Source organism: Phocoena sinus, chromosome 6, assembly GCF_008692025.1.
Source record: "Phocoena sinus isolate mPhoSin1 chromosome 6, mPhoSin1.pri, whole genome shotgun sequence".
Lineage (NCBI taxonomy): Eukaryota > Metazoa > Chordata > Mammalia > Artiodactyla > Phocoenidae > Phocoena > Phocoena sinus.
The window spans coordinates 96,963,329-96,987,523 of record NC_045768.1 but is presented as its reverse complement, the minus strand read 5'-3'; the positions used below and the strand labels follow the sequence as shown (position 1 = coordinate 96,987,523).

Below are 24,195 nucleotides of genomic sequence, written 5' to 3'. Positions count from 1 at the left end.
GAATAAGATACCTCAGAATAAACCCACACAATTCATCATTATTTTATTCCATCTTCTAATTTTGTGTTAAGTTTACTCTTCTTTTTCTCATTTATCCAGGTGGAAATTTAGGTTACTGATATAAATTACTTTTTAAATTTTTTAACATAGGTATTTATAATTATCAATTTCTAAGCACTGCTTTATCTGTCTCCTATGTGTTTGGATATGTTGTGTTTTTGTTTTCATGCATCTCAAAGTATTTCCTAATTTTTCTCAGGATTTTTAATTTGACCCTTTTGTTATTCAGGAATATCTTGTTTAATTTCCACTTATTTGTGAATTTTCCAAGTTTCCTTTGTTATTAATTTTTTTTTTTTTTTTTTGGCAGTATGTAGGCCTCTCACTGTTGTGGTCTTTCCCATCGCGGAGCACAGGATCCAGATGCACAAGCTCAGCGGCCATGGCTCACGGGTCTAGCTGCTCTGTGGCATGTGGGATTTTCCCAGACTGGGGCACAAACCCGTGTCCCCTGCATCAGCAGGCAGACTCTCAACCACTGTGCCACCAGGGAAGCCCTGTTATTAATTTTTAATTTAGTTCCACTGTTGTCAGAAAGCATACTATGTATGATTTCAATCTTTTTAAATTTATTGAAACTTGTTTCATGGTCAACCACATAGTCTATCTTGGAAAATGTTTCACATGCAAGTCAGAGGAATTTTTATCCTGCTGTTGTTTAGTGCAGTGTTCTAAAGATGTCTGTTATGTCTAATTGGTTTGTAGTGTTGTTCAAATTTTTTATTTCCTTGTTGATCTTCTGTTAAGTTTTTCTGTCCATTACTGAAAGTAGGGCATTGATGCCCCTGATTATTATTATTGACTTGTCTATTTCTCCCTTAAGCTTTGCCAGGTTTTTCTTTATATATTTTGAGTTTCTCATTTTAGGTGCATATACATTTAAATTGTTATATATCCCTGAGGGATTGACTTTGTTATTATTATAACACATTCTTCATATTTCTCTATTTACCCACATGTATTATGTCTTTTCTGTTCTCCTGCTCCTCATTTATTGCTTCCTTTTGCATTGGGTTGATATTTTATGCTTTAAAGTATTAATTTTTATAATTTTTGATTATATGTTTTTAAGTTAATTTCTTAGTTGTTCTAAGGGTTTCCATATACACTTAACTTATGATAGTCTATTTCAGATTTATACTAAATTAATTCTAGATATAGATATTTTACTCTTATATAGCTCTTACTGCTATGCATATTATGTCTGTATACGTTATGATCTAGGAGCATATTTTTATAATTATTACTTATAATTTTATATAATTTAATGAAGCTGAGAGAAGAAAAGAGAGCAAGTATATATTTCTAGAGTTTTCTATATTAGCCTTCGTATTTACCATTTCTGGTTCTCTTCATTTCTTCCTATGTATGTGAGTTATTATCTAGTATTATTTTCTTACTCCAATGTAGCTTTGTTCTCACCTTCCTCCTTTTTACTGTTATTGTCAAATATATTACAGTTTATGTGTTATAGGCCCAATAATACTAGATAATAATACTAGATAGATAGGTAGATATAAGTTTACATAACCTTTTTGGAAATTCCCTGGTGCTACAATGGTTAGCACTCGGTGCTTTCACAGCTGGGGGACAGGTTCGATCCCTGGTCAGGGAACTAATATCCCACAAACTGCGTAGCATGGCCCCCTCGCCCAAATAAAGATAGATACATTACATAAACTTTTTAAATCAGTTAAGAAAAGAAATATGCAATAGTATTGCCTTTTATAATTATGTACATAATTATCTCTACCAATGTTCTTTGTGTTTTTTTTCCCCTGTGGGTTCAGATTACTTTCTGGTTCTCCTGCTGTCAGCCTGAAGAATTTCCTTTGGTGTTTTGTATAAAACAGATTGGCTAGTAACAAGTTCCTTTGGTTTTTGTTTTTCAGGGAATGACTTTATTTCCCTTTAATTTTTGAAAAATAATTTTATGTGATATAAGATTCTTGGATGAAGGTTTTTTTTCCCTTTTAGTTCCTCAAATACACTATTCCACTGCCTTCTGCTCTCCATTGTTTTTGATAAAAAGTTAACTGTTAACCTTATTGCATTTCCTTTGTATGTGTTGAGTCATTTTTCTTTTGCTGCTTTCAAGATAGTCCCTTTGTGTCTTGTTTTCAACATATTGAGAATGGTGTGTCTGATTGTAGATCTCAGTCCCCAAAACCCAGAAAACCTACTTAGGAAGACTGCTATTTTGAGCCATGGCAACTATTCCAGGCAAGGCTTTTAGGTCCAGTGACCTGCACCTTTGCCCTCTTGATCTTGTTTTTACTTCAGATATGTTGGGGTTTTTTTAGAATCTCCATTAATCCTAATTCTAGGAACTACATCTATCACTCTGAGCAAGTCACTCAACTTTCCTCACCTACAAAAGTAAGAACAATTGAAGTTTCTTCAGTTTATCTTTAAGTCTCGGTGAAACTAGAGGATTAGTTGCCTGTATATGAAGCAATTTCAATATGCTTTCATATGACTGTGAGTGGGAATTTGAAAATACAAATGTTTACTCTTTCCATATTTTGAACTTTGGAAGAATTGTATATGTGTTGTAGAACTGTCATTTTGATCACTGTTGATTCTAGGGGTGTTATCCCAAATGGTACAATTAGAGATTCCAACCTGCCTTTAAGAAATCATGTGAAACCACTTCCATTTGAGGCAATTTGTATCTGAATTTATAATTCAGAATTTGGTATATGAAAATGTAAGATAACCCTAGGGTTTTTCTCCGATATCTTAACTGAAATAATTCTGGCTTGTTTAAAGAGCTAAGTGGCATAGTTTTGTGAAAAAATCATTGTTGACATTCCAAAAAAGTAATCACTTCCTTTCTTACGTGGAAACAACACATCCTTGATAGCAGCTCTCCATGATTTAGCCAGTGTCACAGAGTGCCCCATTGCTATCTAACTGAAAGTAGCTTTTTCCCTTAGGACACCTATGTTAGTTTATGCATAGGTCACCCAATGAAAATACTCAAAGAAAGTACTGATGGTAATTTGTTTCAAAATTAAAATATTGCAGTCAGTCTATGAAATATTACAACATCGAGTGTAATGTGAGTGGTTGCAACTCTAATGAAAAGTTAATTATCCTAGTTGGCAATACATTTGGAGACAATTATTTTAAAGTATTATTGGGCTTTAACAAATTGCAATCATATTGAAGCTATGAATAAAATAACAATAAAGTTTGCAAAATAGCATCATAAAATTCTGGTTACATACTTCATTGGATATGGAACCCCTTATTCATGTAAGTGATAATACATGAGGTAACACTATGCTTCAAATACTCTATATGAGATGGTACATGAAAATCATTGTGTCTAGTTGAATCAATGTATTTAAAAAAATTACTTTCTATTGCCCTTTCATTCCATCTCAGATAATTTTAGATTTTATGTTAGATCATTAGTGTTTAATTGAATAGATGTTAAATCAATGCTTTGGAATAATGTAAACCTAAATAATTTCATCTGCATATCTATTGATTTTTTTTTCCAAAAACCTTTTTTCCAAAAAATTTATTTTTCTAAAAATAAAATTTGGCAACTTCTGTCAATGGTATTTCATCAGATTTTAATAATAATAATAATACCTCAACTATTTGTCAAAAACCCACCAAATTCCAGACACATAACACACAACAGTAACCAGAGCCCATACTTGGGAAGCTTACTGTTCCAAGTATTACTCTAAGCATTTTCCATGTATTCATTTACTTGGTCTTCATGTTATATTACCATCACATAAATAAGAAAACTGAGAGAGGTTAAGCAAGTTGTCCAAGGTCACATAGTAGAGCCTACACAGAAACCAAGGCTGACCAAGATCTAACCATAGTGCATTCCTGCCCATCCTGAAGTCACATGGACTTGAGTTTGACTACTTGCTCTGCTCTGAGGTCTCTAAACTCAGGCAAGTCACTTAGATGCCCCAAACTTCACTTAGCTTATTCGTAACAGAGTTAATGATAACAGCAACACCCATCTAGTAATGTTGCTAAGAGAGGGGATGAGATGTTTCAGATACAATATTGATCATATTGTCCAGCATATTGTTAGTGGTCAGCATATCCCTGCTTATCACTATCCTTAGTTACATTTATTATCTTCCCAAAGTTTTCATGTTAATATTTTATTAGTTGTTTTCAGTTCTTCAGACCATACTGTTTTAATATTCAGAAGTCATACCACTTCTATAGGGAATATGAATTTACTTGATTTTGAAGACATCATTTATAACAAGAACACTACCAAGTTAATAATAGTTGTAAAGGACTAGGGGAGGGAATAAGAAATAATCCCCTAAATATACATATTGATATGCATCTCAATTTAAAGAAAGACATTTATTTATTGACTTGAATTTTTTATGTTTCTCTTTGGTTTTACCCTGTATGGTACCCTTTCTGCTTTCTGGACTTGATTGATTATTTCCTTTCCCATATTAGGGAATTTTTCAACTAAAATCTCTTCAAATATTTTCTCAAACCCTTTCCTTTTCTCTTCTTCTTCTAGAACCCCTATAATTTGAATGTTGGTGCATTTAATGTTGTCCCAGAGGTCTCTGAGACTGTCCTCAATTCTTTTCATTATTTTTTCTTTATTCTGCTCCATGGCAGTTATTCCCACCATTTTATCTTCCAGCTCACTTATCCGTTCTTCTGCCTCAGTTTCTGTTATTGATTCCTTCTAGAGTATTTTTAATTTCAGTAATTGTGTTGTTCATCTCTGATTATTTGCTCTTTAGTTCTCCATCCTTGTTAAATGTTTCTTATATTTTCTCCATTCTGTTTCTGAGATTTTGGATCATCTTTACTATAATTATTCTGAACTCTTTTTCAGGTGGGTTGCCTATTTCATCTTCATTTATTTGGTCTTGTAGGTTTTTACTTGCTCCTTCATCTGTGACATATTTTTTTTGTTGTTTCATGTTTTTTTTTTTCTTTTTTTGTTGGGTGGTGCTGTATTCCTGTCTTACTGGTTGTTTGGCCTGAGACGTCCAGCACTGGAGTTTGCAGGCAATGCGATAGAGCTGGGTATGAGAGCTGAGATGAGGACCTCCAGGAGACCTCACTCTGATTGATATTCCCTGGGTCTGAGGTTTTCTGTTAGTGTAGCAATTTGGATTTTGAGCTCCCACTACAGGAGCTCAGGCCTGACCTCCAGTCTGGGAACAAAGATCCCGCAAGCTTTGTGGCACGATTGAAAAAAAAAAAAAAGGAAGGAAGAAAGGAAAAAAAGGAGCAGTACAATATCAAAGAATATAAAACAAAATAAATTTAGAAAGATTAAAAAATATATTAGGAAAAATAAAACTATAATTGAAACAACTGCAATAAGGTAAAATAAAACCATAGCAGGAAAAAAAAAGCGGGTGTGGGGCAAGAAGCCAAAAAGAGAGATCACTAACAAAGTATAAAGAATAAAATAAAATTTAAAAAATAAAAGATTTATTAGGAAAACTAAAAATATAAACAAATCAACAACAACGAATCAACAAGTAAAACAGAACCCCAATTTAAAAGAGGAAAAAGGAAAAGAAAAAAAAAAGAAAAAAAGCCTTGGCTGTGGGGCAAAGTTTAGGGGTGGTGGAACTTAGGCAAGGGTGGGGTTTAGGGTGGGGTGGGACCTAGGTAGGTGGGGGTGTGTGGCTTGAGCGTGGAGTGGGGCCTAGACAGGTTAATGTTCAAGTGTGGGGTGGGGGCTCTGCTTAGGATGTTTGCAAAAGGGGAGAGGCAGCTCCTTGAAAGGAAGGCCTCTGGAGTGTGGGGTTCCAGAGTTTGGAGGTGAGGCCCTGAGTGAGGGTGGGGTTTAGGCCAGCATTGGAGGGGGTCTCGGAGTGTAGAGGTGGGGCCCTGGGTGAGGGTGTAGGGGCAGGGCTTGGGCTCTGTGCAGCAGGAGGGAGGCTCCAAGGGCAGAAGATTAGGCTCGGGAGCCCAACAGGCTTCCAGGGGCCTAAGTGGACAGGGAAAGCAATGGCTGCGTTCCCTTCCATTCCTTCGTGCCCCACCCACACCATCTCCTCCAGGGTCTCCCCTGTTGCTGCTGGACCCCTAACCCTGGATGGGTCTGCTGGGTGTAGGAACTCCTTCTCTCTCCCAGCTACCCTTCAGGGGTGCCAGTCCCAGAGGTCTGGCCTTTACTTTTGCTCCCCCTTCACTCCCTCCCACTCCCTCAGGACCTGCACTGCTGGAGGGGGCCTAGGTGGTCAGAGGTTCAGGCCCGGGATCTCAGCAGCTTCCTGGGGGCCCAAGTGGGCAGGGGAAACCTGGCCATGCTCCCTTTTGATCCTCTGCCCTCCCAGTGGTTCCCCAGTTTACCCCTTCGAGCATGGGATCCCTTCCCCTCCCACAGCTGCCCCTCAGGGGTGCCAGTCCAATCCCACCTCCACTTCTCACCCCTTCACTCCCCCCATGCCCCACGTCCTATCTGGTTGCTGGGGTTTCCTCCCATCCCCTTAGGTGTCTGTGGTCCTCCACTGGTGCGTGGTAGGTGCCCTAGTTGTGTGGGGACACGAATTCCACGTCCTCCTAGTACGCCATCTTGACTCCGCCCTCCCTTTATTTATTTATTTTTTTGCTAGCTCCAAGCGTTCTTTGGTTTGTAGCAGCATAACCCCAATCTCTGCCTCCATTTTCACATTGCTATCACACCTCTGTGTGTCTTTGTCCTCTTTGTGTATGGACACCGATCACATAAATCAGATTGGGATAGGAGCCTACCCTACTCCAGTATGACCTCACCTTAACTCAGCTAATTACGTCTGCAACAACGTTATTTCCAAATAAGGATACATTCTGAGGTACTGTGGATTAGGACTTCAACTCACATTCTGGGGACCCAGTTCAATCCATAAAACCTACTGAATCAGAAGCTCCCTCTGGTGAAGTTCACAAAAATACACACACAAACACACACACACATATACATACAATTACACCATTTGAAAAAAGTTTAGGGTTCTATTTTTCCTATTTTCTATCATTTTACATTTTTATTGTGGTAAGTACACTTAACATGATGTCTACCCTCTTAACAAATTTTTAAATGCACAAAACAGTGTTGTTAGGTCTAGGCACTATGTTTTACATTAGGTCTCTAGAACTTACTTATCTTGTATAACTGAAACTTCATACTCATAAAACCAAGAAATTAGCACATTTAAAAGCTGAAAAAAATAATTGACAAATTCAGTACCCTAATTAAACCCCTGCTTTTAATTTTGATTGGTCCATGTGTACAAGTCTAAAGATAGGAAAACTATAATTTATATGCTTTTTACATATTTGTCATTTTTTTTGCTTCTAAAAAATCTTTATAGATACCAAATTTATGGCTTTCTAAGTTTATTGCTTTGTGTTTCATGGGTCTTTTTAATTTATATTATCTCATTATTAGATATTTCAGATCTTTGCATTTTTTTCAACCAAATCGTTAACACTACAACTAACATTTTCCAAAATATAGTTATTGTTTTTAAATTAATGCTTAGGATATATTCTTAAGAGTAAGGTTTAATAAATACGTACATTTTTGTAAACTAATGAAGTACTGCTGTATCCTTGAAGTATTGTACCATTTTTTATTGTCAGGAGCAGGACATAAGTCATTTCACCTCTTCCAACTTGGATATAAACTTCCCCAAAGAAATGAAAACATATGTTCACACAAATACTAGTATACAAATGTTTACAGCAGCATTATTCATAATACTCAAAAGTCAAAAGATTCCAAATGACTATCAACTGATGAATGGACAAAGAAAATGTGGCATATCTATAGAATGGAATACATTTTGGTCATAGAAAGGAATAAAGTATTGATACATGCTATAACGTGGGTCAACTTTGAAAATATGATGCCAAGTAAAGAAGCCACATAGAAAAGGGTACAACTGTATGATTTATCTCATACAGTTTATTTATTTCATATGAAATAAATCATGAAATATCCAGAATATGCAAATCCAGAGACACAAAGGAGATTAGTAGGGTAAGTATGAAAGGAAGAAGGGGGATTGACTACTAATGGGTATAGGGTTTAATTGGGGGGATGACCAAGAGGCTCTAAAATTAGATTGTGATGAGGTTGAACAACTCTGTAAATATACAAAAAGCCACTGAACACTTTAAATGCAAACGGTATTATAGATGAATTATGTCCCAATAAAGCTGTTAAGAAAAAAGTCTATGCAAAATGCTGTGAGAGTACAGACAGTGCCAATTCTGCCAAAGATCCCAAATCAGTAGGAAGTAACTTTATCTGAGCTGAGAAAGGATTCTAATGAGTGCTTGGTCCCCTGTTTAGAAAGAAGATGAGAGTAGGAATGTTTGTAATAAGGAAGAGTAGTGGCATTTATTCCACACTAAGTGCTGAATCTTCTCCTCAAAACAGTCCTTGTGAGGTACTCAAAGGCACTGAAGACTGTAAGCTCTGGGAGGGCAATGACCTTGTCCTCCTCACCCCAGGATCCCAGGGCGTTCATCAGTTAATATTTTTTTAACTGAACTGACCTGAGTTCAGTATTGTTTTTCCAATTTTACAGATGGTGCCAAGTACTAAAAAATAATGAAAAATAAAGGAATAAATTGTTAGATATGAAATAATCCACTTATAGCTCAATTGAAAAGTATATTTTTAATTCTCTTTTCTTATTATTGATAGAGAAGGATGAAACTTGGGTTTAGGTTTTATTTTTCAAATTAAAAAAAATCAACTAATTATCTAGAAGCATTTGTAAAATAAGATGTGTGTATTGCAGATAGCAAAAGAGTCAGAAATTAGAACCTAGCAGGTGGTGCATGGGTGTTTGTTATATCCAGACTCTCAACAAGAGCTCAGAAAAGAGAATCAAGGTTGCCAATTAAAATATAGTTTTCATAATGTCTCAAATCTTTGATTTACAGAATGTGCTAATTCTGCCTGCGTGTCTTGAACAAATTAATATGATTATGCTTCTTAACCTGCTTGGTTCTCTACTAGGAGAATGCTGGTCTCCCGTAAGATGTCATCTCTTCCTACCAAAAAGCTGAAGGTGCTTAAAGTGAAATCCTCTTTTAAGTGCTCAAAAAGACAAAAAAATTAAATTGTATCCCCATCCATCACAGGCTGATCTTCTTTGACTTGGTCAGTTTGTGAGGTCTCACTGAGGGACCAAGAACAGCGCCAAGAGAGGTAACTGGTCCTGTTCAGCCTTGGAAGCTGAGAAATAAATTAAATAAGAAATCAGTGTTGGAGTTCCAACTGGGTTTCTAAAGGATGAAAAGTATTTGAATATGCTGCTCCAATAGCAGTGGCTGACCCTAGAGTGCTGCCTTAATTTATTATTAGCAGTTCCTAAATCTTGTCCTTTAATATGAGAAACTCTTTGGAAAAATTCTCCACCACCCCTTATTTGGCTTCAAGGGCTTAATTGTATCCTGAGAGGAATTTAAGAGAAGGGAGAGAAAGCTAGCAGGAAAGGAAGCTTGGATGAGGTGGACATTAGGAAAAGTAAATGATGGACCAATTAAGGAGGTGAATATTTAAAGAAAGTAATTTATAGAAAAATTGTTCTTATTTAAGGTGATAAATTTAATAAGTGACAGAAAAATAAGACTGAAGTTGTTCCATAATTTTTGTTTGTTCAGATTGAGTGTTTTTGGTTTTTTTAGGTTTAATATAGAGCTCTTTCTATTAAACCCTGATATGACTTGTTCCTATAACAAAAAATATTTCTATACATGTGACTGAAAAGTCTTAGAACTCAAGTATTCTAGTCATATGTAATGCCAGCTTGAATAAAGGAATGTTACTTTTTCCAGTGAAATTTCCAGTGTGATTGTGGATGACAGCATTTATCTTAAAAACAGTGATAGAGGATTAAGGAGAGGCCACTCGTTTATTTGGTTGTAAAACCGCCAAAATTAAACTAAAAACAAATAACTAGGGTTTTATTTCACAATCAGGGCCTCCCCAAAAATTAAGGCAAAAATTTTTTTAAATTCTACGATTCTGCTGGGGCCCAACATGTGTGGATTCTCATTATTAATTAATACTTTTCAAAAAATAAATGATTACTTAAGGTGTAAGCAGCATAAGGAAATAATTAGGTTATTGCAGTATGCATCATCTTCATTTTGTGTCTTGTGCAGTGTGCCAGGATTATGGAATTACTTGATCATTTTTAAATCTTCATTTTCACATTTTTTTACCCTGTAAAAAGTTACTACAAACAAAATCTCTTTAAAAGTAAACAAAAAAGGGAAGATTTTTATTTGTTTTCCTTGTTGAAGCATTTAGAAATGACAGATGCCTGCATGGATTTTCTCTATAAGTAGTAGGTTTGGTCCATAAAAAAGATAAACTATTTTGTCAGATCACAAGATAGGAGCACATTTCAGTGATGTGTTCACTGAATGGAAATCACATTTTTCTACTGTCCATAAAAAAAACACTTGTCTCTTCGGGAAGGAATTACACCATGAAAATTGTTTTAAATGATTTTTAGTGCAACAGCACTTGCATTGATGATTCTTAAAGATTGTACGGATAGAGAAAAAAAAGAACGAAAATATAGATTTTGAGAGCTGTCAAGAAATTAAAATATTTAAAAGGACAAAAGATTCACCAGCCAAGCTGAGCATCATCATGAATTGTGTATTACTGGGACCATTCAACAATCATGATGCCTCTTGTCACCCATGTGCATATTAATTAGCTATTGCTGCAAAATAAATTGCCCCAAAACATACACAGAAGCTTAAAACAACAAATATATAATGGTTCACATAGCTTCTGAGGGTTAAGAATATGGGAGTGGCTTCGCCAGGTGGCTCTTGCTCAGGGTCTCTCATGAGGTTGCAGTTGAGATGTTGACCAGGGCTCCAGAATCTGAAAACTTGATGGAAGCTGAAGAAGTCACTTCCAAAGTCTCTCTCTTACCCATGGGCAGCAGCCTTCTTTTCCTCCCTTCTTCATATGGATGTTTGATATGATAGCTAAGTCCTACTACAAGGCTTGAATGTAATTTTTAATATCTTTGAGTAACTTATCAATAATTGGAATGATATTAAATTGTGATATTTAATGAGTAATCATTGGCTATTTAGGTCATTTCTAAGTAGTTTGACTATTTAGCATAATTTTAGGTTCACACACTTCTGCTTTTTAATTTATTTGCTACAGAGAAGCTATATCTTTGAGACATGTTAACAAATGTATTCATTTTTGCCACTTTGAGAAGTTGTAAAAGGGATATCTGAGGTTTTACACAGTTGTTATGAATACTGAAAAGTCCTACAATTCTGTTAAAATGCTGGTATATGATGCAAAGTTCACAATTTTCTACTCTCCAGTTTCTTCTGTGAAATAGAAATTAGTTACTTTGGTTAAAATTGATAGTTAGCATAAGTGGTTCAGAACTGAAATTGAGAAATTATTAAAATTTATTTATTGACTCATTTAAAAATAGCAACAATGAACACATTTTATGTTAATAATATCTTGGCATTACCATAAAATTAATTCTGACCTCACAGGACTCTTGATATCAGACATAAAGTATCAGTTATTTTTGGAACAGGAAGAACATAATGAAAGACAAAACTTAGAAAGTGAATTTATTTGCCTTGACTTATTTACCACAGTTTGAATAACCATAAAAAGTGTTAACATCTTAGCAAAGTTTGTTGAATTATGATAGACTTGTTTCCTGGGTTTAATGTTTATTGCCTTGCCTACAATATGAATGGTGCACTAGTTTTCTACTGCAGCCATAGCAAATTACCACAAACTTGGGGGCTTAAAGTAATAAACAGCCATTTATTATCTCACAATTCTGCAAATCAGAAGTCCAGGTACAGCGTGGCTTATACAGTTGTTGGCTTAGATTCTTACAGGCCAAAATCAAATGTTGGCAGGGCTTACATTCCTTTCTAGAAAGCCTGGGAAAGAATCAGCTTTTAGGCTTATTATTGTTGGGTTGTTGGCTAAAATCAGTTCCTCATAGTTGTAGAACTGAGTTCTGTTTCCTTCCTGGAAGTCAATAGAGGTTTTTCTCAGTTCCTAGATGCTACCTACATCCTTTAACTCATGAATCCCCCATCTAGCTTCAAAGCCAGCAATGGCCGATCAAGTCTTCCATTTTTTATTCTCTCTGACCTCCACTTTTACCTCTAAAGCCTTCTCTTCTTTCCTCCTCTACTTTTAAGGGCCTGTGGGACTACATTGAGGTTACCCAGATAACCCAGGAAAGTCTGTTATTTTAAAATCAGCTGATTAGTAGCCTTAATTACATCTGAAAAGTCTCTTTATAACAGTACCTAGATTGGTGCTTGATTGACTCACCGGGGACAGGAACCTAGTGGGAACATCTTTAGAATTCCACTCACTACAAAGGATTATTTTACTTTTCTGTATAAGCTCCCTAGAGAGCAAACATTCTGTGATATACTGAAATATTTTTTTCTGCTTTATATTGTCATTATTATTCCTTTCATTATTTAAGAAAACAAAGGTTCCTCATTTATGAAAGACCTGAGAGGATTTTTTTTACAATCATATTACCTTCTGTGTTTATTTATAGATATTTATTGTTACTTTGATTAAATATGTAACCAGCTTTTTTCCCCCTCAGGCACCCATGATCCTGATTAAGTTTCCAAACTACCTTTGACGGCATCTTTTTTTTTAACTTTCACTTTCATAAAATCAGATCCTAAATATAATAAAAACAAATGAAAATTTTCAGGATATATTTTGCACCTAAAACTCAGAGATTCTCCAGAAGATACCTGATAATTTACAAAGATTTGTTCTTTCACCTTATAAAGAGAGGAGTGCTAAAAGTAATTATTTTTTTGTTTTGTTTTCCATATGACATGCAGGATCTTAGTTCCCTGACTAGGTATCAAACCCATGTTCCCTACAGTGGAAGCTCAGAGTCTTAACCACTGGACCATCAGGGAAGTCCCTAGTTTTTTGTGGGTTTTTGGGACATATTAGCATTGATGAGTTTTGTGGGAAGAGTTGTCAAATCAGTAGAAATGCTCAGTCATATCTAAGTTAAATTTAAGTCAAGTGTCCTTTAACATAACCATTTTAGAAAGTATATGCTTCATGAGATGTCCCCAAAAGTTTGACAGTGCCCTCACTTTCCATATGTTTTAACATTAGGAGAAACACTTAAATAGTATGAAGTAGTTATGCTGAGTTTTCCTGTATTTTTGGAGTCCTGGTGGTGCTTTGCCTTATATTAGGCAATGGCAGTGTAGTATTATTAGTCATAATTTAAATTATTATATAAAATGCTTACTTTTTAAAATTTTTATATAAAATACACCTTTCTTTTTCATTTTGAGTCTAGCATGTTCTAGGCCAGTGGTTCTCAGATGGGTATGTACATCAGATTTACCTATGGAATTTTGTAAATATACAGATGTCTAGGACCTACTCCAAATTTACTGCATGTCTTTATTTGATATTCTTGATTTATTCGTGGTGGTATAGTATATATAGCTCACAATTATATACTTGTCAAGATTTTTCCCTTACAAAAATTATGTTCATTCATTTTTATATATGAGATGTATCATTCTATACCTTTTTTGAAAATATGCTTAATTGGTGTACTTATAGATATTTTGTCTAAAACTTTTCTTTCTGACTATATTATGTTTTGTATGCCCCAGAAAAAGCCAAATTTCCTTGTCAGTTGATTATTCTTGTTATGAACTCTTATCAGAACCCTCACATTTGAAAATTACTGGTAATAAATTAATCACAGTCATTTTAAGTCTCTGTCATCTACAGATTCATAACAATTCATAACAATTTAGTAGAATCTGCTTCTGTAAACTGCAATGAAGCATTTTAAATGATGTAATATTATTCTTACTGACTCTTTCCCCAAAACATGGACACCCCACAATTCAGAAACTTTTATTCAAACTTCTTAGTTTGCATGGCAGTAAAATGATTTGCATAAGTTCAGTAAGAAGTTGTCCTCCTTTTTAGCAGGATATAATTGGAAAATTTGATTATGCATCAAGACCTTGCCCAGAATGTCATATTTGAGAATAATGCTTGCTTAATCAGGTATGACTAGCAACTTTTAAGGAACTAAAGCTGACCTTATGGAACCAATGATTTCAAAGATCTCTTGGGAATGCTGGCTTGGTACTTGACTTACAGGGTCCAGCTTACAAGTGAGTAAGGAAGATCCCCTCTTGACAAGTCAGGACCCTCAGGTCCAAGAAAAGTTCATCCAAATTTATAGGTACTACAGGTGAATCTTGATTTGATGGCTTCTATTTTTATGTTTAGCTTCAGAACAGCCAATAATGAAGCAAATATGTAGAAATCATATAGATGTTCTATAGATTAAAACATCTGTTAGAAGATAATTATACCCATAATGATTTTTAACACCAAGCACTTGAATTTCCAGATTATCACAATGTGGTACAATAGTGACAATAAAAACAAAAACAGCAACAAAAGCAAACCCCTTCAAATCTATTAGTTAGTGGAAGGGTGAAGTCCATGATTTAATTGTTTAATTAGTAAACCAGGACTGGGAAATGTCCCAAGTGGGACATATGTGACATAAGTATAATACTAAAAATAATTTTCTATATAGAGTTTTTACTTTGAGAAAGATTTCATCTTCTAGTAAGATTTATGATTGGTGTATTAAATCTTCTCTAAGTGAAATTATTGTGATGACAAAGTGCTGCTGTAATTCACTTATGTAGCCATGAAATATAATAGTCATGAGAATGGACTCTGAGAATGTCCATGAGAACCTCCTTTAAGCTTTGGTTTCATCTTTATAAAAACCAAGATCACATAGGATACTGTACAGAATGCTGAGAGAATTAAATGAGCAAAGGCAGGTCAAGGATTTAACATAGAACAGGAAAGGCATTAGACTTTAGCCCCCCACACACCTCCTATCACATCATGGTGGTGGTGGTCCTATACTTTTCCTGAAGTAATTTAAGAAAGTTGCAGGACTACAATATTACTAAAATGACTGAGAACAGCAAATGATACTCCTACACGCATGAAATCAAAGCCAAGTGTTGGGAAATCCTATTTGGCCCATTCCAGGGTAATCTAAAATCTCAGCAACAACTGTCATATCATTGTGCTATACTACTACTGTCGTACCAGTCTGTCAAAAAATTCAGTCTTAGCCTTTCTCCTCCTTCTCCTCCTCCTCCTTCTTCTTCCTCTTTCCTTTTACTGAAGTATAATTGATTTACAATGTGTTAATTTCTACTGTACATTATGGTTTGTAGTGGCTGAGTGGGTAGGTGGGAGCTCTTTTCTCCAGAGCAGCATGAGAATCCAAGAAGCTCATGTGGTACCAGGAAAAGAAGGCCATGTGATGCAAAATGTGACCTAATGGAACAATGGTGACGTTTTCTCTTCTAATGAAGCAGAGCGGTTATGTTTTAATTTGAACCTCTGAGCTACCATCGCTGGCCTTCATCTCCCAACTCTCGGGTGGCAACATTTTTACAGTTGGTTACTGGTGTGAAAATAAACAAAGACCACTCAAGTTAGAAAAAAACCCAGAAGCTATTTACAGGGATAAACCACTATCATTTGTGTTTAGCAAAGATTCGAAGGCATAGAGGGAAGTGGGAAAGTTTTATAAGTGAAAATAAAGGAAAGGCTTCAGGGATGCTAAGTGTAGATGTTGGCTTGGGGAAGCTAAAGGTGGGCAAACCAGAAATGGAACATCTTATGCTATTGGTTTGGAGACTATTTTTGGCTTTCTTTGATTGCTCTTGAGTTGGAAACAACAGCACAAAATAAAGAAGTTGGCATTCATTGACCAAGTTCTGACTTCTCTTGGCTGATTGTTGCAGAAGTTATGGGTGGAGTTCTATTGTCATATATGGTCTGTCCATGTCCATTTGTAGGTTAATTCTTTCACTGGGAGGCTAATTATGCTGTTTGTACAGTATACTGTGTTTTCAAATGGAAACTGCACTGCAACAGGAGCAGAGAAATGCTTTTAGAAACAAATGCTTGTTCGTAAGGAAATACATTTGTGAGACAAAAAAATCAGATAAATAATAGACCTATCTCAAAATACCACATTAGCCCACTTGGTAACATTATTGACCTAGTTGAAAAGATTTGCTTGCAAATGTTTATCCAAGTAATAAAGACTGACTGCTGTTTGTTTTCAGAAATTGTCCACATTATAGAATTTGCTCTCTTTGCATTAAGGAGATATCTACCAGAGCTCTGGACTGATTCCTCATTGTTTTGAATCTTGGAATTGAAATGTGTTGGGGTTGATGTAAGATGGGAAAGCGTATTCCACAAGGGGATATTCTACAAAGGCATATTCAATTTTGCAGAGTCCTGAGAGACAATTGCCTTCAGATTGAGATACATCGTGCCCCTAAAATGTGTCTGCAACCCAGACATTCTTGATCGTCTTTCCTTCCAATCCAGTTGAGGCATCCCTTCAGAAAAATCAGATCTGTCTATTCTTACCTCCTTTGAATTAGCCCACTTTGCTTTGGAACCTTTAACTTTTCCCTTTCTACCAGCTCCTCACCATGAGATTTTAAACTTATTTAATATCACTCTTCTGAAAATAAACAAATACTCTTTTGGCCATATTTTCTTACAAATATCTCTCCTCTGCTCCATGAAAGAATGGTCTCTACTTGTCCCCACTTACTTTCCTTTCACTTACTCTTCACTCCTTTCCAATCTAATTTTTGTCCTCATAATCCACAGCCATCTGGCTTATTTTAGTCCTAATATTGCTTTTTCTGCAGAATTGTGACTTAAAACATTTCCATCAGTTTCTTTTTCCTTTTTCTTTCTGATACACTCTATTTCTCTGCTTCCCCTCCTTTTTTCCTTCATGGTCTGTCTTTAAATGGATACACTTTAATTCAGGGATTTGGATCTTGGTCCTCTTCTCATTGCACGGTTATTCCTGAGAAACCTAATTTGCCCTTGGACTTCACCTATTGAAATGATGTTGACTCCGTTAACTACATCTCTAGCTTGGAACTCTCTCCAAATGTGTGCATCTGTATTCTTTTTTTAAATTTACTGAAGTATAATTGATTTACAATGTGTTAATTTCTACTGTACAACAAAGTGATTCTGCTACACATAGATATAGATATATACATATAGATATACACACACACATTCTTTTTCATATTCTTTTCCATTATGGTTTATCACAGGATATTGAATATACTTCCCTGTGCTATACAGTAAGACCTTGTTGTTTAACCTTTCTCTATATAATAGTTTTCATCTGCCAATCCCAAACTCCCAATCTATCTCTCACCTACCACCTCTCCCCCTTGGCAGCCACCAGTCTGTTCTTTGTGTCTGAATATGTTTCTGTTTCATAGATAAGTTCATTTGTGTCATATTTTAGATTCCACATATAGCTGATATCATATGGTATTTGTCTTTCTCGTTCTGACTTACTTCACTTACTATGATAATCTCTAGGTCTATCCACATACCTGCAAATGGTGTTATTTCATTCTTTTTTATAGATGAGTAGTATTCCACTGTATATATGTACCACATCTTCTTTATCCATCCATCCAAAAGTCGATGGACATTTAGGTTGCTTCCATGTCTTGGCTATTGTAAATAGTGTTGCAATGAACATCGAGGTGCATGTATTTTTTCAAACTACAGTTTTGCTTGGATACGTACCCAGGAGTGAGACTGCAAGATCATATGACAACTCTATTTTTAGTTTTTTGAGGAAGTTCCATACTGTTTTCCATAGTGGCTGCACCAGTTTACATTCGCACCAACAGTGCAGGAGGGTTCCCTTTTCTCCACACCCTCTCTAGCATTTGCTGTTTGTAGACTTTTTAATGATGGCCATTCTGACTGGTGTGAGGGGGTACCTCATTGAAGTTTTGATTTGCATTTCTCTAATAATTAGTGATGTTGAGCATCTTTTCATGTGTCCCAGGCAATTTTTATTCTTGCCAATTAATACTTTCATGTTCAGGTTATACATTAGAAAAACCATTTTAGGTTCTCTTAAATCCATGAAACCAATTCCTGTGATTTCGCCAGAGTTAGAGTCTAGAGGTTACCGATTTCACAGATGCAAATTATGGTGCTGGAGGCTGAACCATGGACAGCTACCCTCCACGTGTGGATTATGTGTAAATCAGGGTTGTGGAAGGACATATCTGAGGGTAGAAAAAACCCAACAGGTAAAGTGAGTCACAACCATTAACCTTAATACCTTATTTTTTCAATGATTTGTTTCTATTTAAGCACCACCTAATGTTTCTTGTTTATATAATAATTTTATTTTAAAAATAAATATTCATGATTGTAATTTTGTCTTTTTTGTTGCATAGCTTTAAACCACCTTAATTGTAATATATTGTTATAGTTCATTAATTACTATTTCTAATGTTTTATTTTGTGATCATTCTTATTAAATGAAATTAAAATGTATACATTTTTTGAAAATAGGCTATTTTTAGAGCAGTTTTAGGTCACAGAAAATTGAGTAGAAAGTACAGAGAATTCCTATATACCCTCATCCTCACAGATGCACAGCCTTCCCCACTATCAACAGCCTACCCCTAAGTGGTACATTTGCTACAACCTATGAACCTACATTGACATAGTTGACTATATTTATGTGGATCTATCTTGGGCTCTCTATTCTGTTTCATCAATTGATCGATCAATCTATCTTTTTTTGTTTAAATCAATATCACACTGTCTTCATTTCTGTAGCTTTATAGTAAGTCCTTAGATCTGGAGTTGTCAGTTCTCCTACTCTGTTCTCCTCCTTCAATATTGTGTTAGCTATTCTGGGTCTCCAAATAAACTTTAGAATCTGTACATCAATGCATACAAAACAACTTGCTGGAATTTTGACTAGAATTGTGTTGAGTGCATAGATCAAGCTTGGAAGATCTGGTACCTTGACAATATTGAGTTTTCCTATGCATGGAATATCTTTCCATTTACTTAGTCATTTGTTTTCATTCATCAGTGCTTTAAAGTTTCCCCAATACAGATCTTGTATACATATTTTTTTAGATTCATATCTAAGTATTTCAATTTTGAGGTTCTACTATAAATGTATTGTGTTTTTAATTTCAAATTCTGATTGTTCATTACTGATTCACAAAATACATGACTTTCACTTTTTAGCTTTCCTGTCACACAGGCTCAAAACAGAAATATAATAACAGGAGTCGCTTATCTCTGAATTTTTTTTTCAGTAAATATCTGCACTCAACCAAACTGAAACCTAAAACATGAGCAAATGAGCTTAAGTTTCCTCCTTTCCACTTTCCACAAGTCAACGGAAACTTAATGGACAATATCATTATTTCTTAAATGGGTAATGAAGAAATTCAACAGATAAACCTGGAAATTTATCCATTAAAAATTATTTTTCGGGCTTCCCTGGTGGCGCAGTGGTTGAGAGTCTGTCTGCCAATGCAGGGGACACGGGTTCATGCCCCGGTCCGGGAAGATCCCACATGCTGTGGAGTGGCTGGGCCCGTGAGCCATGGCCACTGGGCCTGCACGTCCAGAGCCTGTGCTCCGCAATGGGAGAGGCCACAACACTGAGAGGCCCGTGCACCACAAAAAAAAAAAAAAAAAAAAAAAAAAAAAAATTATTTTTCAAGAATTCTAGAAGAATTAATGTCTTTATTTCATTTGAAAAAATAAAACACTTATTCACAATAAATATAATATCTTGGCGGAGCTCTCACTTCACTGATCTGTGTGAGACTGAATCTGCCTGGGCATTATTCTTCAGTGGGAGAGGGGATGACTGTTTTAATCTTTTCCATATGTGTCATTGACAATGGACCCTCAAGGGAATGCATTTCTCAACATTGATAAAAATTATAATATCTGCCAAAAGACTGACATGCTGGTTGGCTTAGAAAGGTTTATTACTGAATTCAAGATAGGCTTGGCAGTTTCTGATACCAAGTCATGTGCTGACACTATCATATTTGGAATCTGAGAGGTATATCTTACAGGAGATTTGGAATTAAAGCTCACTTGTGTGAATTTTAAGCCTTCTTGTATTAAATGCACAGCAGCTTGAAAAGGCAGAGTCTTCAACTGTCTGACAAGAAATCAGATTATTGTAGATGATATACATGTCCCTCACTTGCAGACCTCATGAGCCTCAAGTTTGAGCAAGAGCTTACATGTAGCTCTTAGGTTGTTCACAATCAATAGAATGGCTTTTAATTTTAGGCCTAACATAAGCTATTTTTCCTACAAGGCTGGCATTTTTGTGAATTTTTAATATATATTTGGTTCTCCATGGTTACTATCTGTCCACATGAAAAGCAAAAACTGGAATAATAAGGAAATTGTAATACAATGTCACGTTAGTTTGGGCCTCCTCTTTTCTCTTGAGAGTTCGATAAGATCTAATGAAATACTCAACTCCAAGTCCTGTGGAATTCCTCAAAAGTTGTGAAATTTCCCAGATGAGCTAAGATTGCATGGTCTTTCTGGCTGAGAATTTCTGTTTCTTCATTTCATAGATTACTTTATATCCATGATCCATATATATTAACTCATAAATAAAACCAATTTCCTTCCTTAATTTCAATAACCATACAAACACAATTAATAAGTAATTAAGGAAATAATAATGCTGTTCTATTAATACAGGACTAAAAAATATGAAAATAGTCAATTGGACATCTTGGAAGTGCAAATTACATTGAAAAAAAGATAAATCTCAAGATATGAGGTGAACAGAAGATTAGTAGAAGTAGCAATTTATAATATAATTTATAATTTATTCTGAAATGAAATTGTATTTATTTGGGCTAGAAGGAGAACTATCCTCTGAACATGATATCGTAATATGAAATAGAAAAGTAAATGAAAGAGAAGTTAAGAGAGATTGAGAATCCCAATTGAGATAGACCAAATAAAAGTTAATGAGGTTCCAGAAGTGGAGAATAGTGAAGAGAAGGGAATTATTTTATTTCATTTTCCTGATTCAAAAATATTTATAATCTATCAATTAATTTTGTAATTACTACATTCCTCTGCCCTTACCCAGTTCATCTTGTTCAGATGAGGCAATCAATTAATCTGTTCTTCCTTCCACATTCTTTTACCTCTCCCCTTGATTGTTCATTATATATATCAATCCTACGATGTCAGGTCATATAACATTTTTATTATATCCAGGCTCCAGTTGCCACATCTGTTTTAGTCTCAAAATTAAGATATACAAAGTTCATTGTCAATCTTTCTGCCTTATTTTGCTGGCAAGTCTTGATTAGAAGAAATCTATTCTCCAAGAGTCTCCTCAAGTAGCATTCACAGGAAAAATATCCCCTGAGTTTTTGCATGTTTAAAACTATCAGTTAGTATTTTTGATAAAGGAGGAAAGAATATACAATGGAGAAAAGACAGCCTCTTCAATAAGTGGTGATGGGAAAACTGGACAGCTACATGGAAAAGGATGAAATTAGAACACTCCCTAACACCATACACAAAAACAAACTCAAAATGGATTAAACACCTAAATGTAAGGTCAGACACTATAAAACTCTTAGAGGAAAACATAGACAGAACACTCTATGACATAAATCACAGCAAGAAACTTTTTGACCCACCTCTTAGAGAAATGGAAATAAAAACAAAAATTAAAAAATGGAACCTAATGAAACTTAAAAGCTTTTGCACAACAAAGGAAACCATAAACAAGACAAAAAGACAACCCTCAGAATGGGAGAAAATATTTGCAAATGAAGCAACTGACAAAGGATTAATCTCCAAAATATACAAGCAGCTCATGCAGCTCAATATCAAAATAAAACAAACAACCCAATCCAAAAATGGGCAAGAAGACCTAAATAGACATTTCTCCAAAGAAGATATACAGACTGCCAACAAACACATGAAAGGTTGCTCAGCATCACAAATCATTAGAGAAATGCAAATGAAAGCTACAAAGAGGTATCACCTCACACCAATCAGACTGACCATCATCAAAAAATCTACAAACAATAAATGCTGGAGAGGGTGTGGAGAAAAGGAGCCCTCTTGCACTGTTGGTGGGAATGTAAATTGATACAGCCACTATGGAGATCAGTATGGAGGTTCCTTAAAAAACTAAAAGTAGAACTACCATACAACCCAGCGATCCCTCTACTGGACATATACCCTGAGAAAACCATAATTCCAAAAGAGTCATGTACCACAATGTTCATTGCAGCTCTATTTACAATAGCCATGACATGGAAGCAACCTAAAAGTGTCCATCGACAGATGAATGGATAAGAAGATGTGGCACATATATACAATGGAATATTTCTCAGCCATATAAAGAAATGAAATTGAGTTATTTGTAGTGAGGTGGATGGACCTAGAGTCTGTCATTCAGAGTGAAGTAAGTCAGAAAGAAAACCAAATACTGCATGCTAACACATATATATGGAATCTAAAAAATAATAATAATAAATGGTTTTGAAGAACCTAGGGGCAGGACAGGAATAAAGATGCAGACGTAGAGACTGGACTTGAGACACGGGGAGTGGGAAGGGTAAGCTGGGACAAAGTGAGAGAGTGGCATGGACATATATACACGACCAAATGTAAAATAGATAGCTAGTGGGAAGCAGCTGCATAGAACAGGGAGATCAGCTCGGTGCTCTGTGACCACCTAGAGGAGTGAGATAGGGAGGGTGGGAGGGAGACACAAGAGGGAGGATATATAGATATGAGGATATATGTATATGTATAGCTGATTCACTTTGTTATAAAGCAGAAACTAACACACCATTGTAAAACAATTATACTGCAATAAAGATGTTTAAAAATAAATAAATAAAATGCATACCTTTGCTCAAAATTAAATAAATAAAACTATCAACTAGACTGAATGTATAATTCTAGATTCATACTAAATATGAAAGTTATTAAAAATGTGATATTTTAGTAACAATATATAACATTATATTAAGACACATCATTATATTAAGACACATTTATTCATTCATTCAAAATATATTTTGAGCACCCACTCTATTAGTGTCCCTGTAATAAAAATGGAAAACCTTACAGAGAAGAAAACACATCAGCCTATTTTCTAGTGAAGAAAAATTGTAGTGAAGAAGATATAATTAAATAAACACAATAATAAATTCTAAATTAAATGGTCTGAAGGAAAGAAATTCAGTTCTCTGAGAAGATTTTACAGAGGAACTCAAATCTGGAGAGTAGAGGCAGGAAGGGCTTCCCAAAAAAGTGATGCTTTTAAAATTTTTATTTTATATTGGAGTATCATTTATTAACAATGTTGTGTTAGTTTCAGGTGTACAGCAAAGTGATTCAGTTATACATATACATGTATCTATTCTTTTTCAAATTATTATGAGAAAATAATTTAGGTTATTACAGAGTATTGAGCCTAGTTCCCTGTGCTATACAGTAGGTCCTTGACAGTGTGTACATGTCAATCCTAAACTCCCAATCTATCCGTCCCTCTCACCCTTCACCTCTGGTAACCATAAATTCGTCTCTAAGTCTGTGAGAAAAATATGGAATGCTTCATGGATTTGCATGTTATCCTTGCCCAGGGGCCATGTTAATTTTCTCTGTATGGTTCCAATTTTAGTATATGTGCCGCCAAAGTGACACCAAAGGAAGTGATGCTTGAGATGGTCAGGAGGAGTGAGCATTAGCTGTGGGGTTGATAGAGTCTTCAGGGGAAACACCATCCACAAAGCTTCATGGCGAAGAAGGCATGAACAATTGGGGAAAAGGCTGTGTGGCTGTGGGAGGGAAGGATGGAGGGAAAGCACCAAATGAGTTTGGAGATCCAGGTATGGTCCAGGTCATTCAGGGCCTTAGAGACTGTGGAAAGATGTTGGTGCTTACCCCGAGATCAATGAGAAACAAGTAATAAGGTTTAATAATGTGTGTGTGTGCGCACATGGGCATGCACACATAAGAGGCAGATAAAATTATTAGATTTGTGTTATGAAAAGAGAACTCTGGCTTCAGTCTGAAGAAAATAAAAGAGAGTTCAATTGACATGAGGAATCCAGTTAGTAGGATTAGAGATAAAGTAACTACAGTTTACTCTGGAATGG

At 35.4% G+C, this 24,195-nt stretch overlaps 1 non-coding gene across 1 annotated transcript; it reads right to left on the bottom strand.

The window, feature by feature from the left end:
* Nucleotides 1-23,634: 23,634 nt before the first annotated feature.
* Nucleotides 23,635-23,740, bottom strand: LOC116756225. The gene has a single exon (XR_004350593.1). It is a non-coding gene; the product is annotated as a U6 spliceosomal RNA (small nuclear RNA).
* Nucleotides 23,741-24,195: the final 455 nt, after the last annotated feature.